The sequence below is a fragment of the Triticum dicoccoides genome, chromosome 3B (assembly GCF_002162155.2).
Source record: "Triticum dicoccoides isolate Atlit2015 ecotype Zavitan chromosome 3B, WEW_v2.0, whole genome shotgun sequence".
NCBI lineage: Eukaryota > Viridiplantae > Streptophyta > Magnoliopsida > Poales > Poaceae > Triticum > Triticum dicoccoides.
In genome coordinates, this window is record NC_041385.1 from 612,510,816 (window position 1) to 612,525,836 (window position 15,021).

A 15,021-nucleotide genomic window follows, 5' to 3' on the forward strand; every position below is an offset into this window, starting at 1 on the left:
ACGTGCCCTCTGACGTTCTGGTAGGTCAGTCGCCCTATATCTTTGACTTGCACACACACACACACACACACACACAATTTCGAGGGCTCTCTTCATTGATCTCGCACCCACCCACTTGATCCTCTCTTCGACCCTATCGATATCTATGACCCCTCCCTCTCTTCTCGTGGATTGCCCGACCCTCTATATATGATATGGATAAGCCTCCATTTCACACACATTGCATGCAAAATGTTGTTTGAGATGTCATCGACACATATTCCCACAAATGCATTCATGAAATCAACCCCCACCCCCACCCCAAACAAAAAACACTCACGAACGCGGTTTGTATCTCTCACACACACCCACGTAGGTGGGGGACGTGCACGAAGAGAAGAGGTGCATGCACGGCGCACGTACTCCCGTCTGTTACCCAACCACATCCGCGCGGGTACACGGTGGAGCTCATTTATGTATGAAAAAGGTAGACCATGTGGTAATTTAGCATGTGTACTGGTTGTCCACTTGGTGGAGGAAGGATCATCTACCACGGGTGAACAAAAAAATTGCGACTTGATGCGCTATGTTAAAAAAGAGGCAAACCATGTGGGGCCTACCTTAGAGGCAAGGCTCTATGCACTGGAGTACTTTCGATGTGTTCCGTCAACTCGCAGAACGAGGAGAAGCTTGCTTAGTACGCTGTCTCCCCCGCCCACGGGCGCGGTGGCTCGCAGGATGAGGTGAAGCTTGCTTAGTAATGTCCGCCTTATGCCCGCTCCCTCGCCTATGCACGCGGTGGCTTGCAGGACGAGGAGAAGAATTTACTACTCCCTCGTTTACTCCTCATGCCTACTACCTTTGTTATAGAGATTACATCATATTGTTTGGAATATATATGTCCTTTAGTAGATTTCAATATGAACTACTAGTACGTACTCCAAACACTGATGTATACAGACGTATTTTAGAGTGTAGATTCACTCATTTTGCTCTGTATGTAGTACTCTCCCTCACCCCTCGACCCTCGCTTACGTGGTGTACGTGCAACAATTCATTTGGTCTCATATAGCCAGAATGATATACACTGCACTACCATTATTGCTCGACTTCCCGAAGAGGCGAAGAGCCAATCGCAAGGTTAATATTTTCGAGATGCCAAGCGCAAGGTTATAGGAGAACGAGTAGTAGGTGCCGCGTCATTTATAAATAAAGTTTTTTTTCTTGAGTGGCATGTACGCAATATGATAGGTTCATATGGAGAGAAAAGGAAACCGCTCCACTATATACATAGTCAGGACGGGCCAGCCTACATGGTTGCTTGTTGGGGTTGCTCTCTTCACACTCTCTCGCACAAAACGACTGTGGCCACATCTCTAACATCCCGACGGATCATGTCCGCCGGGTGAAGGGGTGGATGCTTAGTGTAGATGCGGTCGCCGTCGCCGACGGCGAAAGCCCACTGTCGGCACGTCCTGATCAGGGGTCCCCGCCGTTCTCTCTCACAAAGCCGGTGAGGTTGCCTTCGTCCCTTGCTCACTGCTGCGACGTGGGCAGTTGCCGCCTCCCGCCGACCTCCTCAAGGTTGAGCTATGTCCCTCAGGTACAACTCCCTTTACAGCTGGCTTGCACCACTGCTCCAGCTACCCACATCACCCCATGTGGATATTTCTATACTTCTTTGCCCCGCACATACCTCTACTGGCTTCTACGTACTGTATTTGTGATGATTTTATGTCTCATCAACTAGTCCCAATAATCTTATTCTAATCGTGCTTCTTCAATTTCTTTGCCACAGGGATGCTCATCTCGATTTTTGTGAAACTGCACAAAATGATCCGATGGTCAAAAGGTTGCAAACTTCATTTCTTAGGAAGCTCGAACATTGCCAGCAAATTGAAGCCTGGTTAGGGTTCACGGTTCAAGGGCTAGGGCCTGCATGGATCATTTTTTTCTTTAGCTGCCTCTGTTCCAAAATAAGTGTCAACTTTCGTAGTAGTACAACTTTGTACTAAAGTTTGCATAAAGTTGAGATACTTATTTTGGAACGGAGGGAGTACATATTTGCTATGATCTGTCAATCTTTGAGATGCAATAGCATGCATCTTAGTCTCCTTTGTATTTGATGAAATGTTGCAACGGGCAACCTTGGATGCAAGATACATGTAACAGAAGCTGGAAGCTTCATAGCATTGTACAAATTTATCTCGCCGATAAATTACAGTACGTACTATACTAGTACTTCCTCCGTTCCTAAATATAAGTTTTTGTAGAGATTTCGCCATGAACCACATGCGGATGTATATAGATGCATTTTAAGTGTAGATTCATTCAGTTTGTTTCATATGTAGTTCACCTAGTGGAATCTCTACAAAGACTTATCTACTAGTAATAGCTAGCCCCCACTACTAGGAATTCTCTATCCTCTCCTTGAGCCACATCATCAAAATTAATGTAGCCGTTATATGAACTAAATTAGTCCATAATAGCCGTCTGATCTAGATGTTGAGAGGCTCCGCACTAAGCCACATGCAAGCATGCAGAAATACCGTGGCATGCATGTGAGTGGGTTTTAAATCATATCAACATGTCTGCACGCAAGCATGCACCGGTAGCATGCATGTACGTGAGCTTTTAAGTCCCATTAACATGTCAAAAAGAAAAATATAATCCCATTATGCAGTAGGAGTTGGCTGATCTTTTTTACTTACGTGGGATGATCTAAATGATGATGGGAGTTTTTTTAGTTTGGCTACCACATTGGTCATGCGGTTATAGAGTTTTTTAGTTCTATGAAATCAATAATTTTACGCAGAGAGATATACGGCTATTCCGCGGCAACGCGCGGGGACTCATCTAGTATTTAGGAATGGAGGGAGTACTATGTAAAGAGTTAGGTGTCGCACGGTGTCCAAAAAATATGGTGATAGTGTGAGGTGGGCCATGTAATCACTGAGCCTGCGTGTTTTCACTGCTCTTGCACTCCTCCACTGTAAGAATGGAGAAAATTGTAATCTAGTAGTACCTCCTTTCGTCGAAAGCGTGGGACATCCAGCAGTCCTACCACCTCAGTAATAAAGACCAATGAGCTGTCAAATCACATAGACCCAGCAGTAAGTTGGACGGACGAAGCAACCATCACTCTTGCGCCAGTGAGAGGTCGCGTCCGCTCTGCCCGGGCATGAATGCGGCACCGATTCTTTGGAGCGGCGCTGACCGTTTTGGGCGGGAAGCGCGCGCGGGCGATGGAGGGGCTTTGGGTGGGCCAGGCTGGTCAGGAGCGGGTGTGGCAGCTATCCGCCTGTCCCTACCGGACACGCCCGGAAACGAGAGGATGCACCAACTCTCGTGGCTAAAATCGTACACTACACACCATCTCTCTATAGGAGTAGGTCGACCTGTCGCTCTCTCTAACACACACATGCTGTTAAACATACACACACACACACACACACATGCACACACACGCACCTTGGTCCTGCTGCACCTTCTAACGTGACTTATTACACCTAGACGGAGGGAGTAGTAAGTACGAGATACGATGGCACACTGACTTAGATCGAATACAAGTGCCCAAAATTGTGTGGATGTTATAATAAGGATTCATTTAAAATAGTACGTGAGCGAACAGAGGGATCAATTGGATTGTGTTCCCGAGCAGTAGCGAGATGTGTGAGGTAAGACACACCACTGGCGCTATTAATTTTTCTTATTAATTTGTTTGTTTCACCCTCTGACTGGTGGGACCCAACGTACTACATGGAGAGAGGTAAGGTTACTAAGGCTTCATTATTTCTGCAACACTATGGATAGTCTTACCACCAAAGCCACATGACACGATTATGATTTAAATCCCAATGACTCCCACACACACAAAAAAAACACGGCACGCTTGTCACACGAATGCAGGAATGTATAAAAGGTTATTCTCCTCTCGTTGAACATAACGGAATGGTTGTGTAGCTGGTTAGCCTGTTCGCTCATCAAACTTGAGGCCTAGGGTTCCACTCAAAAAACTCTTGAGGTCTCGGGTTCGATAACTACACTTGAGTATAATTTGTGCCAGGAGGATTCTTTGACTGGTCAAAATGGATGGATACAGAGCTATACGATCTCGTAATGACTGTATAATCACCTCATCACGTATAAGCTGCAGCCTCGGTGCTTGTTTTCTAGGGTTTGCACGCTTCACACTCTCTCTCTAGTATATATATACACGCTGGAGCCTCAGTGCTTGTAGTTGCTCTCTTCACACTCTCTCACCCTCTCCAGATCTAAACAAGACTTCGTTGGCCAATCTCTCCCCTCACTGCTGTTCAAAGAGCCAGCAGGATCCGTCCGCCGGGAACGGAAGGAGGCTTAACGCTGTCGTCATCGGCGAGGGAGGGAATCCACTACCGGCGCAGCTGTTCACTTTCACCCAGCGGCGGCACGGGAGGGCCTCCAACCCCTTCTTCTTCGCTGCCATCCCGTCGCCCACCGAACCACGCCCCAAGAACCTTAAGGTATAATTTACTTATTCCACATGCATTGCTCTTGCTGCATGTATACCATGAATCTAGGACGTGGTTCAAAGATGAAAGGAGTGGGGGGAAGTAGTGGGAAAAGTGGTTCAAAGAGGAAAGGAAGGGGGAAAGTTGTATAGCATGAATCTAGGACGTGGTTCAAAGAGGAAAGGAATAGGGGAAAGTAGTGGGGAAAGTTGTATCGCATAAATCTAGGACGTGTTTCAAAGAGGAAAGGAAGGGGCGAAAGTACTAGTACAGACTGGCTATCCAGCACCTATGTTGGTCGAAAAGGGAAAACAATGACAACTGCAGTACGCACATCTGTAACGAACTGATCTTTTGTTTTGGGGGACAAGGCTGTAGAGTTTGAGCAGGACTAGATTTGCTGCGCTCACATAGGGAAAGGTGTCTAAATATAACAAAACTGGGACCAACACAAATATGCTCCTTGGTTGTTTGTTCTTTGTTGCAACAGACTGTGCATGACCACAGTACATCGGTAGATGCACATGGTGCTGGTGCGTCCACTGTTCCGTGCAACTCTTTATCTGTTGTTAATCTAAGGCCCTGTTTGGTTAAAAACTCCCTAGTCCCTACCTGCTTGTTTCCAGGGACTAAACATGGACTAGAGGTTATTAAATGACATGCTAAAATACCATGTTACCCCAAGTAATGAACTAATAGAGACAAGGTGCGATGCGTGGCAAGGGCAACTATTGGAAAAAGTCCCAAAAAGACTCCCTCGGGGTCTTCTTTCTTTAGTCCCAAAAATGCCCACTTTTAGTCCCTAAAAGTCCCTCATGTTTGGTTTAGATGGGACTGACACGGAGGTTTTTAGTCCCTACACCAAAATGTCCCTATAAACAAACACCCTCTAATAATGCCGCTGGAAAATTGATGCAATGCCATAGTTAAAAGCAAATTACATGTTTAACGAATTTTATTGTTAATATAATCTCTATGTTAATATTAATCAATGCCACCGTTTGAGAAATGCTACTGTCTTGCTTTCTTTCCCATTTAGATAAGGTAGATGCTTCTTTTTGTTGGCTTCTGTGTCATCCACCGTTATTGACCACTAGTTGTTTCCTTTGCACCTCTGTGTAAACAGGGTTATCTACTTCACCTTGTTGCCATTGTGACCTTTTGTTGCACTGCACAAAACACTTTTGTTTTAAGAGTGTTTTGTGCAGTTCAACCAAAATGTCACACCGACAACGTTGCTTGATTTCTTGATCTTAGTGGAACTGCACAAGAGGAGATCTTACTTCCTATCCGTGTTGGCAAATTTGGTTCAGATCTTCTTCTTGTGAGTTGTTTGAATTCCGCATCATGAGAGGTCAGTACTAGCCTTCTTTCACATGATTCTGCAGTGTGCTTTCATATGTTGTGCTACTTCTATGGTAATGTTGCATGATTTTAGTGAACTGCACAAATGGAGACAAGACTTCCAATCTGTATGTGCACCGTAATATCCCACTGAGGTAAGATAAGGATATTTCACAATTGTTGGCCTGCATTTTGCCACTTTCATCAGAAAATTAATGTCATTGTTTAGTGTTATACTTTTGCTCCCTAATTGACATGCCAAATCTTACATTGAGGGCGAAGCTTGTCAGTTATTGAACCAAGTGATGAAGGGGAGAACAAGCGGAAGAAAAACAAAAATCAACTTCCGGTGCTGTAATGAAGCACTGGAACTGTGATGACACAAGTAATGATATAGTTTTGCATCTTAATTTATTGCTATGATTGGAACGAGTAATTGTTTTGCCACTGATTTGATGACACTCTTAATGTAATACGTAATTATCTCTACTTGTGCAAACAGGGATCTTCTTTGAAGATACCATATATTTTAGTGGAACTGCACAAGAAGATGTTGGAAAAATTAAACTAATTGAGGAGTATATAGTAAGCATGGCCACCATAGTAGATAGCAATAGATGGTTCCAGAGAAGTGCTTCATTTGTATGCTCTACACAGTAAACCTCCTGACAAAGTTTGGTACTCGCCCACTAATTTCATCCATATGATTGAGCTTTGTCATCTCTATTGGTGTTGTGCTACTGTTTAGATACTGTCATGAAAAAGTGGTATTGTCTTTGAGAAGTGCTTCATCTGTGCTATTTTAAATATTTCCTTTCCTTTTGTTCGAGCAAACAGGGATGCTAGCATTTAGTTGTCCTCTTATCTTTGCACAACAGGATCATCTTCCTCTGAAGAAGAATATGGAGTACGTGAAGTGACTAGTTCCGATTATGCCAGGATCAAGAAGCCATGTCTATCTTCTCATCGGAAGGAGCAGTTGAAGGATGGTTACATTACTCCCCACAAGACCAAACTAACTTCAGCTCAGAAGGACTGACAAATCTCCATTTTTGCTGTGATGCGTGAGTACGATGTTGATCTAGGATTCTTTCTGGTGATTTCCATTTTTCTAAAAGTGTGCTCTACATGGACCATGTAGGTGCCTATTTAAACTGTCAATTCATAGTACAGTTTGCTTTATACTAATCACTTTTTTTGTATTTGTGCAAACAGGGGTGCTCAGCTTGATTTCAATGGGAACTGCACAAAATGTTCATGAATACATCGAATCATTCATTTCCACCACAAGAAAGGAGGTGCCGATAAGTTCAAGGCATTGCAACATATAAGGGCGAAATCATACAAGCTACGCGCGAATTTGGTTGATTTTGGTGGAACTGTACAAAAAGAACAACTGGTTTATTTAGGACGAGGTGCCATGTCAATGTCCGAACTGATGGCAAACCCTGCCCATTCCACAATCGCAGACATTTGATATTTTGGAATGTGACAACTTTGTCAAATTTTGCTCATTGATTTTAGCAAGACATGTGTTTGATATTTTCGAATGGGACGCCCTTTGCAGTCAGCAGCGTCGATCAATTTTTTCTTTATTCTTTAATTGTGAAGTAAATATTGCCTCTGACATGTGAGTCGCTGAGATGCATAATCATCGACTATTTTGAATGTTCTCTATGAATTGCCAGCCCTGTGTGTTTGATTGCAATGTACAAAAATGCTAAAAAGCTGCTCAAACTCTTTGTACTCCTTCTGTTCCTTTTTACTTTGCACATTGTTAAAGTGCATACTTTTTTCTATAAGATTGGTCAAAGTAGAGATACTTTGACTGCAGACAAAACTTGTATGCAGACTAGAAAGGACTGGAGGTAGTACATGTGAAACTGCTGCAAACGAGGTGATCACCCTGGGAATAATGCTAGTACGTATTGTTTTGCATGTTCATCCAATGCCAGTGATACAGGAATTCGAACTAATCGAAATAAATTCATTCATACACGGTCGGATTTCATATAAACATGCCGGATTTCATTACATTTTATACATTCTTTAACTAAAAAGGGGTGCGCTGGAGGTATAATTAATTAACCGAAGCTACCCACCTGTGTCCCGCTGAGCCGAACAGAAGCTTCAGTTACTTAACTGCAGGTGCAGTTGCGTAACTGACATGTGGCCTGTTGGGCCCACGTGTCAGTCAGCCAACTGCACCAGCATTTAAGTAGCAGCAACATTCTTCTCCAACACAACTCTCCGACTCCACGTCGCCGCCAAGAAGCTAACCGGCCGTCAATGGTCAACCCAACTAGCTTGGCTTCAAACAAAGGGTAGCAGCGGTGGCCTTACTTGGACCCGAGCGGCGGCAACCTACCATGTTCTACCCTTCCTCGTTTTATGTGTGGTGCGGCCTCGTTGGCAGCAGAGCGGGGCCTAGGCGGAGCCGACGATGTCCTCTGTCTCGTTGCCGGCGGGCGACGCTTCGGCGGAGCGATGGGAATCCTCCCCCTTGTTGCCGGCAGGGTGGGGCCTCGGCTGAGCCGGCGATGTTCTCTGCCTCGTTGTTGGCGGGGCAGGGCCTCGGCGGAGCCAGCGGTGTCCTCTACCTCATTGTTGGCACCACAGGGCCTCGGCGAAGCATGGCCTCGTCGATGCCAGCGGAGCGGTGACTCGTCGGAGCTGGCATTGTCCTCTGCCTCGTCCTTGGTCTCACCAAACAGCACCTCGCCCGCGTCATCGCCCTCTTTGTAGGCCGCCGCAGCCTTCGCCACCCGCATGCGGTACCGCCAGTGCTCGAGGCGGCCCTCGCGGGCGGAGCAGTACGAGTCGAGCAGCGCCTCCTGCTCCGCCCGCTCCATGATGATCTGCTCCTCCGTGTGCAGGTGCTCCTGGAGGAGATGGTGGTTGTAGGCGGCGTCGGCCTGTGCCTCCCGGAACTGCTCCTCACGCATCTGCCTCACCGTGTCCATATATTGGGCACGGGCCTCACCGATGGTCATGGTGCAATGCACCTGCAAGGATGACGCGGAGGAGGGGGTTGGCGCCGGATCATCGACTACCATGTTCTCCATTGGGACGTCGTCGTCCTGCGCTGCCTGCCGGCCAGCCGGTTGGTAGCAATGGCTGCCATCTCCTTGTGGTCCGTCGTCCGCCCGTCCCAAAGAGCGCTGGAGCGCGAGGAAGCCATGGTGGGCAGTAGTGGTGTGGATAGGAGAAAGGGAACGAATGCGGATGACTGCGGCTATGGCCGACGCAGTAGTTCATATAGCAATGGTGGGCAGCGGAGGGACGGATGTGTGGCGCCGGAGTAGCCGCCTCGGCAACCGCGTATCATTAATGTGGGCGGCAGATGGACGTACGGACGAACTTGTGTTGTTTGAAGGCGGAGCAATCGCCTGCACCGGGAAGCGGGGCGGGCGCGCTGAGTGTTTCGGGCCAAAAGCGCGCGCGGGCGAGGAGATGACTTTACTTGGAGAGGATGACAATGGGGACCCACCAGGGCCATAGCCTGACGTACGCAAGTCCCTCCTTATTATATATATATATATATGTATGTATATATATATATATAGTTTTTTTGCCTCCTCCTTGTTTGCTGACATCACGGTCCCACACCATTGTCAACCTATGTACCCCCTCCTTTCCGGTTTATAGGGCTTATCTCAAAATTTTAGTTTTTCCATTTTATAAGGCTCAATTTGGTTGTTTTCCATCACATGTTCAGATTCCAAGGTCCATTAAATCATTGCATGCAAGTATTAAGAGAAAATTGACCAATGCATGTACTTTATGCATGCATTCATTGCAATTAATGCATTGATAAACATAATTTTTTGAGGAAAACAAGAGCATTAATTAGGTGCTTTTGCAAAACTACAAAAAGTATTCCACCACTTGCCATCTACCTTGATTGGTGAGATTTTTGAATTGAGCACTATAAACCGGAAAGGAGGGAGAAGTCAATAAACAAGAGAATTGCACAAGAAGCGGCCGATAGCTGGGATCAAGCAACTCGAGCAGTATTTGTGTTTTTGAGGTGTGAGCACTGCAAAGTTTTTCGAGGTTTAGCCCAGATATTAATTTTTCTCCTCTGACCAACAACAAAAACATCGCTGTAGGTATTAACTGGGCGGGCTGTGGCCCGTCTAGCCCAGGCCAGATATCCAGCCCAGATATTAATTTTTTTCAAGCTAAAAATGGCTAGCCCAGCCATACTTTTTTTAGGAATACCCAGGCAAGGTTAAGTTGTTATTCTCTGCCCCGCTGGGCTGCAAATCTTTCCTAAGAGGGATGCATTAGGCTTAACAAGAAAATGAGCTTTAAGAAGTAATAAATGGGATGTAATTATAAAAACTGGGCAGTAACTATAAAAAATGCAGCAAACACGTAATTACTTTATAAAATATTGTTTTTGGATATTGAAAATTTTAATTTCATTAATTGTTGCGAGCGCAATGTTTGGTTGGATTTTTATGTAATATAAATTTATATTGAAATTGTATTTAATCTGACTAGAAGTTTCGGGATAAAAATATTTCAGATCCCATCAAAATGTGGGAATTTTTTTTATTGAATTATGTTTTGAACGGTTGGTTGAAATGGGCTGTACTTTTAACAAACTGTAAATGGGTTGTAGTAAATTCCATTAGAATTCAAAAATGGGCTGCACATTCTTACAAATCACAAATGGGCTATAAGTTCTCTGCCACACACTTGTGGCCTTACTAAGTTGACGTGTCCCCTAAAAAAAAGAGAGTTGACACGTATGCAAGGCTTTGTCAACTTATAGTCAACACACGGTTCTAGCAGCAGTGGCTGTTGGATGTCCATCCAACGGATGCTGTGTTTATTCTTCGATCTGGATATTCTAGCTTCACCCGCCCAAAAAATGATTCCACCCCCTGACATCTGGGGCGCACTATTTTAGAAGCTGACCTGTGGGCCTACTAAGTTGACATACCAAGGGCTTTGTCAACTTAGTTAATATAAATGATTCTAGCTGCAGTGACCGTACAATGTCCATCCAACGGCCGTCGTGCTTCTTCAACCTCTGGTCTTCTTGCTCCAGCCGCCCAAAGCAGCGCCGGTCGTGCCGCCTGCTCCTGCCTCCCGTGGCCGGCTGTGCTGCCGCGGAGGCCTCACCGCCCCCTACTACTCCCACCGCTGGCCAGGCCATCCCTCCACTCACCCACACCCCCTGTTATTCTGCAGCGACGGCAGCCTCACACCGCAGCCGAACCAGTGAACCCTCGTACTCCTCTCCGTGTGGGCATCCACTGCTGCGTCTTCCCAGGATCTACGTCGTCCCCTTCCTAGGCCTCGCCGTCGTCCACCTCTGTGGTGCTATCGGCGCGGTGTGGTCAACATGGTCAAGGAACGACTTCCATTGGACGTGGACTGTACGTGGAGAGGCTGACAGCTGGGACCACGGCTGCAGCAAGGAAGTGCCTCCTTATTACGCGGAAAATAATGATTCCTCCACCTGACAGCAGGGACCCACCGGAGGGGCCACCGTATTTCACGAAAAAATGTTTTCCCCTGACTGCTGGGACCTACCAGCTAGATCTTCGCATGCAAGGAAGTGCGTCCATATTACAGGGAAAAAAAATGATTCGCCCCCTGACTGTTGGGACCCGCCAGCTACATCTTTGCACGCAAGGAAGCGCGTCTGGGCAAAAAAATGATTCGGCCCCCTGACTGCTGGGACCCACCAGCTACATCTTCGCACGCAAGGAATTGCCTGACAGTTGGGACCCACCTGGTCGAAGCGTACGTAGCGTTGTCATTCTGGTCGTGAACGTGTATGCACATACTGGTCGATGTAGAGGCGCGCACCTGTCGTAGTAGAGGCGCGCACGTGTCGTAGTAGAGGCGCACACGTAGCATGTACACGTACGTACAATGGTGAGGGTGCAAGAAAGAAAATACGGCCACGTACGTACATACGGGCGGGGTCTCGAACGCCTTCTCACGCATACGTACGGCCATGGCTCGTGTATATGGCTGGGTCGGAACGGAGAAACCGCGTCGTCGTCGGGTTCATGGGGAGGCAACGGAATGCGTTGTTTTCATGGGGAGGCAACGGAATGCGTTGTTTTCATGGGGAGGCAACGGAATGCGCCGTGTTCATCGGGAGGCAACAGAACGCGTGGGAGCCAACCGGCTTGGACGGAACAGGCAATTGAAACGAGGCCTGGCGTACCGCAGAATGGAGGAAACGGCCTTTTGTTCGACCGGCCATGTTCGAAACGGGATGTTGTTCATCGGGAGGGGTCTGTCGTACCGCAAAACAGAAGAAACGGACCTCCTACGGTCTAAACGGGGTCCTGTTGATCGGGAGGGGTGTGGCGTACCGCAAAACGGACGAAACAGACTTGTGTTGGAGCGCTACGGTCAAAACAGGGGTCCTGTTCATTGGGAGGGGTGTGGCGTACCACAAAATGGGACTCCACAGGATAATGTTCATCTCCACCGTCGACCTCCTCCAGCCTCCACGGGCTACCGTCGACCTCCTCCACCCTCCACCGTGCGCTACTCCACCGATTACTGTTCAACCACCCCTCCATGGGCACCCCTCCATCGTCTACTATTCATCCAACCCTCCACGGGGTCGTCCTGTTCATCCAGCCCTCCACGGGGTCCTGTTCATCCAGCCCCAACCGGCTCGATCGATCGGGGTCCTGTTCATCCAGAGGTAACACCACAGGGTCCTGTTCATCCACCCCCACCGCTCACTGTTCATCCACCCCCCCCTGCAATGCTCACTGTTCATCCAGAGGCAACATCGATCGGCTTCAGTTAGCAGGAGTAGCGAAGGAATCACTCGATCGGGTTCAGTTAATAGCCATTGATCGATCGCTCGGGTTCAGTAACGCATAGCCTGCAGTGCAATCGCTCGGGTTCAGTTAGAGCCCAATGCCTCGCTTGGGTTCAGTTAGAGCCAATGCCTCGCACACACGCGCGTATTTGTACGAGAGAAACACGCATCCCTCAGCCCCCGACCACCCACCATAACTAGGAACTCCCCGAAATTTTCCCCGCCCTCGCTTCTACCACAGTTTTTCCGTCATGGACGGCCCAAAGAATGTCATGCATCTGCATCTCCGGCCCGCCCAGTATGAAAAGCCCATTTTCTATCATGATTTTTTGTCATGGAAGTAGGAGCCCACCACATCTATGATGATACCAGGTTTTGTCACAATTATCATCATAGAAGTGTCATAAGTATGACAGAAAAAAAATTGTTCGGCCCAAAATGTCACGGATGTTTTTTTTGTAGTGATGATGGAAAAAGGAACATACATTTTTTTGTTTGGGAACCGCCTATGATATATCTAGCATGGAAAGTATTGGGAACTACTCGATCGTTTTCGTTGACAGGAAAAGCATGCCACCCAAAATGTTTTATCTCTATTTCTTTTGCTTTGAACTCCGGCACCTCTACAAATCCCTACTTCCCTTTGCGAAGGGCCATTCTATTTACTTTATGCAATTTTTATTTTTATTTAAGTCTCCATCTTCTCATATAAAGCACCAACTAAGGGGCACTATGATCGTACTTGAGCATTGGCTATAGCTAAAATGCGAGTGAGTTTAATGAACGGATCAATGATTGACCATAATGGGCTAGAGATAACTTGCTTTAGTGTTGATATTTTGAAAGACATGGTTGCTTGTTGATATGCTTGAGTATTGAAATCTTCATGTCAAAACTAGACTATTGCTTTGAACCATATTAAATTCCAAATGTCCATGCTACAAAAGAAAAATGTGATGAACATGTTAGGCCATATTCCATATCAAAATTTTTGTTTTTATCATTTACCTACTTGAGGACGAGTAGGAATTAAGCTTGGGGATGCTGATACGTCTCCAACATATCTATAATTTTTGATTGTTCCATGTTGTTAAATTATCATTCTTGAATGTTTTACAATCATTTTATAGCAACTTTATATCAATTTTTGAGACTAACCTATTGACATAGTGCCTAGTGCTAGTTGTTGTTTCTTGCTTGTTTTTTACTTCACAGAAAATCAATACCAAACGGAGTCCAAATGCAGCGAAACTTTTTGGAGATTTTTTCTGGACCAGAAGACACCTGCTGGGCCAAAGAGGTACCGGAGGGGGGCTTCGAGGGGAGCAGAACCCACCAGGGTGCGCCTAGGGCCCCAGGCGCGCCCACGTGGGTTGTGCCCACCTCGGCCGCCTCCCGCACCGCTTCTTTGCTCTAAAACTATCCCAAAAATCCAAAAAACCATAGGGGAGTCGATGAAATACAATTCTAGAAGCCCCAAGTTCCAGAGCCACCAGATCCAATCAAGACACCATCATGGAGTGGTTCATCATCTCATTGGTGCCTCCGATGATGCGCCAGTAGTTCATTGTAGACCTACGAGTCTGTAGTTAGTAGCTAGATGGCTTCCTCTCTCTCTTTTGATTCTCAATACAATGGTTTCTTGGAGATCTATTTGATGTAACACTTTTTGCGGTGTGTTTGTTGAGGTCTAATGAACTTTCAGTTCATGATCACATCTATTTTACCCATGAAAGTTATTGGAGTCTTCTTTTGATCTCTTATATGCATGATTACTTATAGCCTCGTATTTCTTCTTCGAATTTTTGGTTTAGTTAGGCCGACTAGATCGATTTTTTCTTTCCATGGGAAGAGGTGCTTTGTGATGGGTTCAGTCATGCGGTGTTCTTTCCCAGTGACAGAAGGGGTAGCAAGACACATATTGATCATTGCCATTAAGGATAAGAAGATGGGGTCTATTCCTACATGAATAGATCTTGTCTACATCATTTCATCATTCTTATTGCATTACTCTGTTTCTCCATGAACTTAATACACTAGATACATGTTGGATAGCGATCTATGTGTGGAGTAGTAGTAGTAGATGTAGGCAGGAGTCAGTCTACTAATCTTGGACGTGATGCCTATATAATAATCATTGCCTGGATATCGTCATAGTTATTTGAAGTTCTATCCATTACCCAAGAGTAATTTGTTTACCCACCGTATGTTATTTTTCTTGAGAGAAGCCACTAGTGAAATCTACGACCCCAGGTCTATCCTTCTTCATATTTGCTTTCTAATCTATTATTTGCCATTTTTATTTTCAGATCTATTATTAAGAAATCCAGAAATACCTTGTTGCACTTTTTATTTACTTATTTTAATTCGCGTTTTATCAAGATCCATTTATCC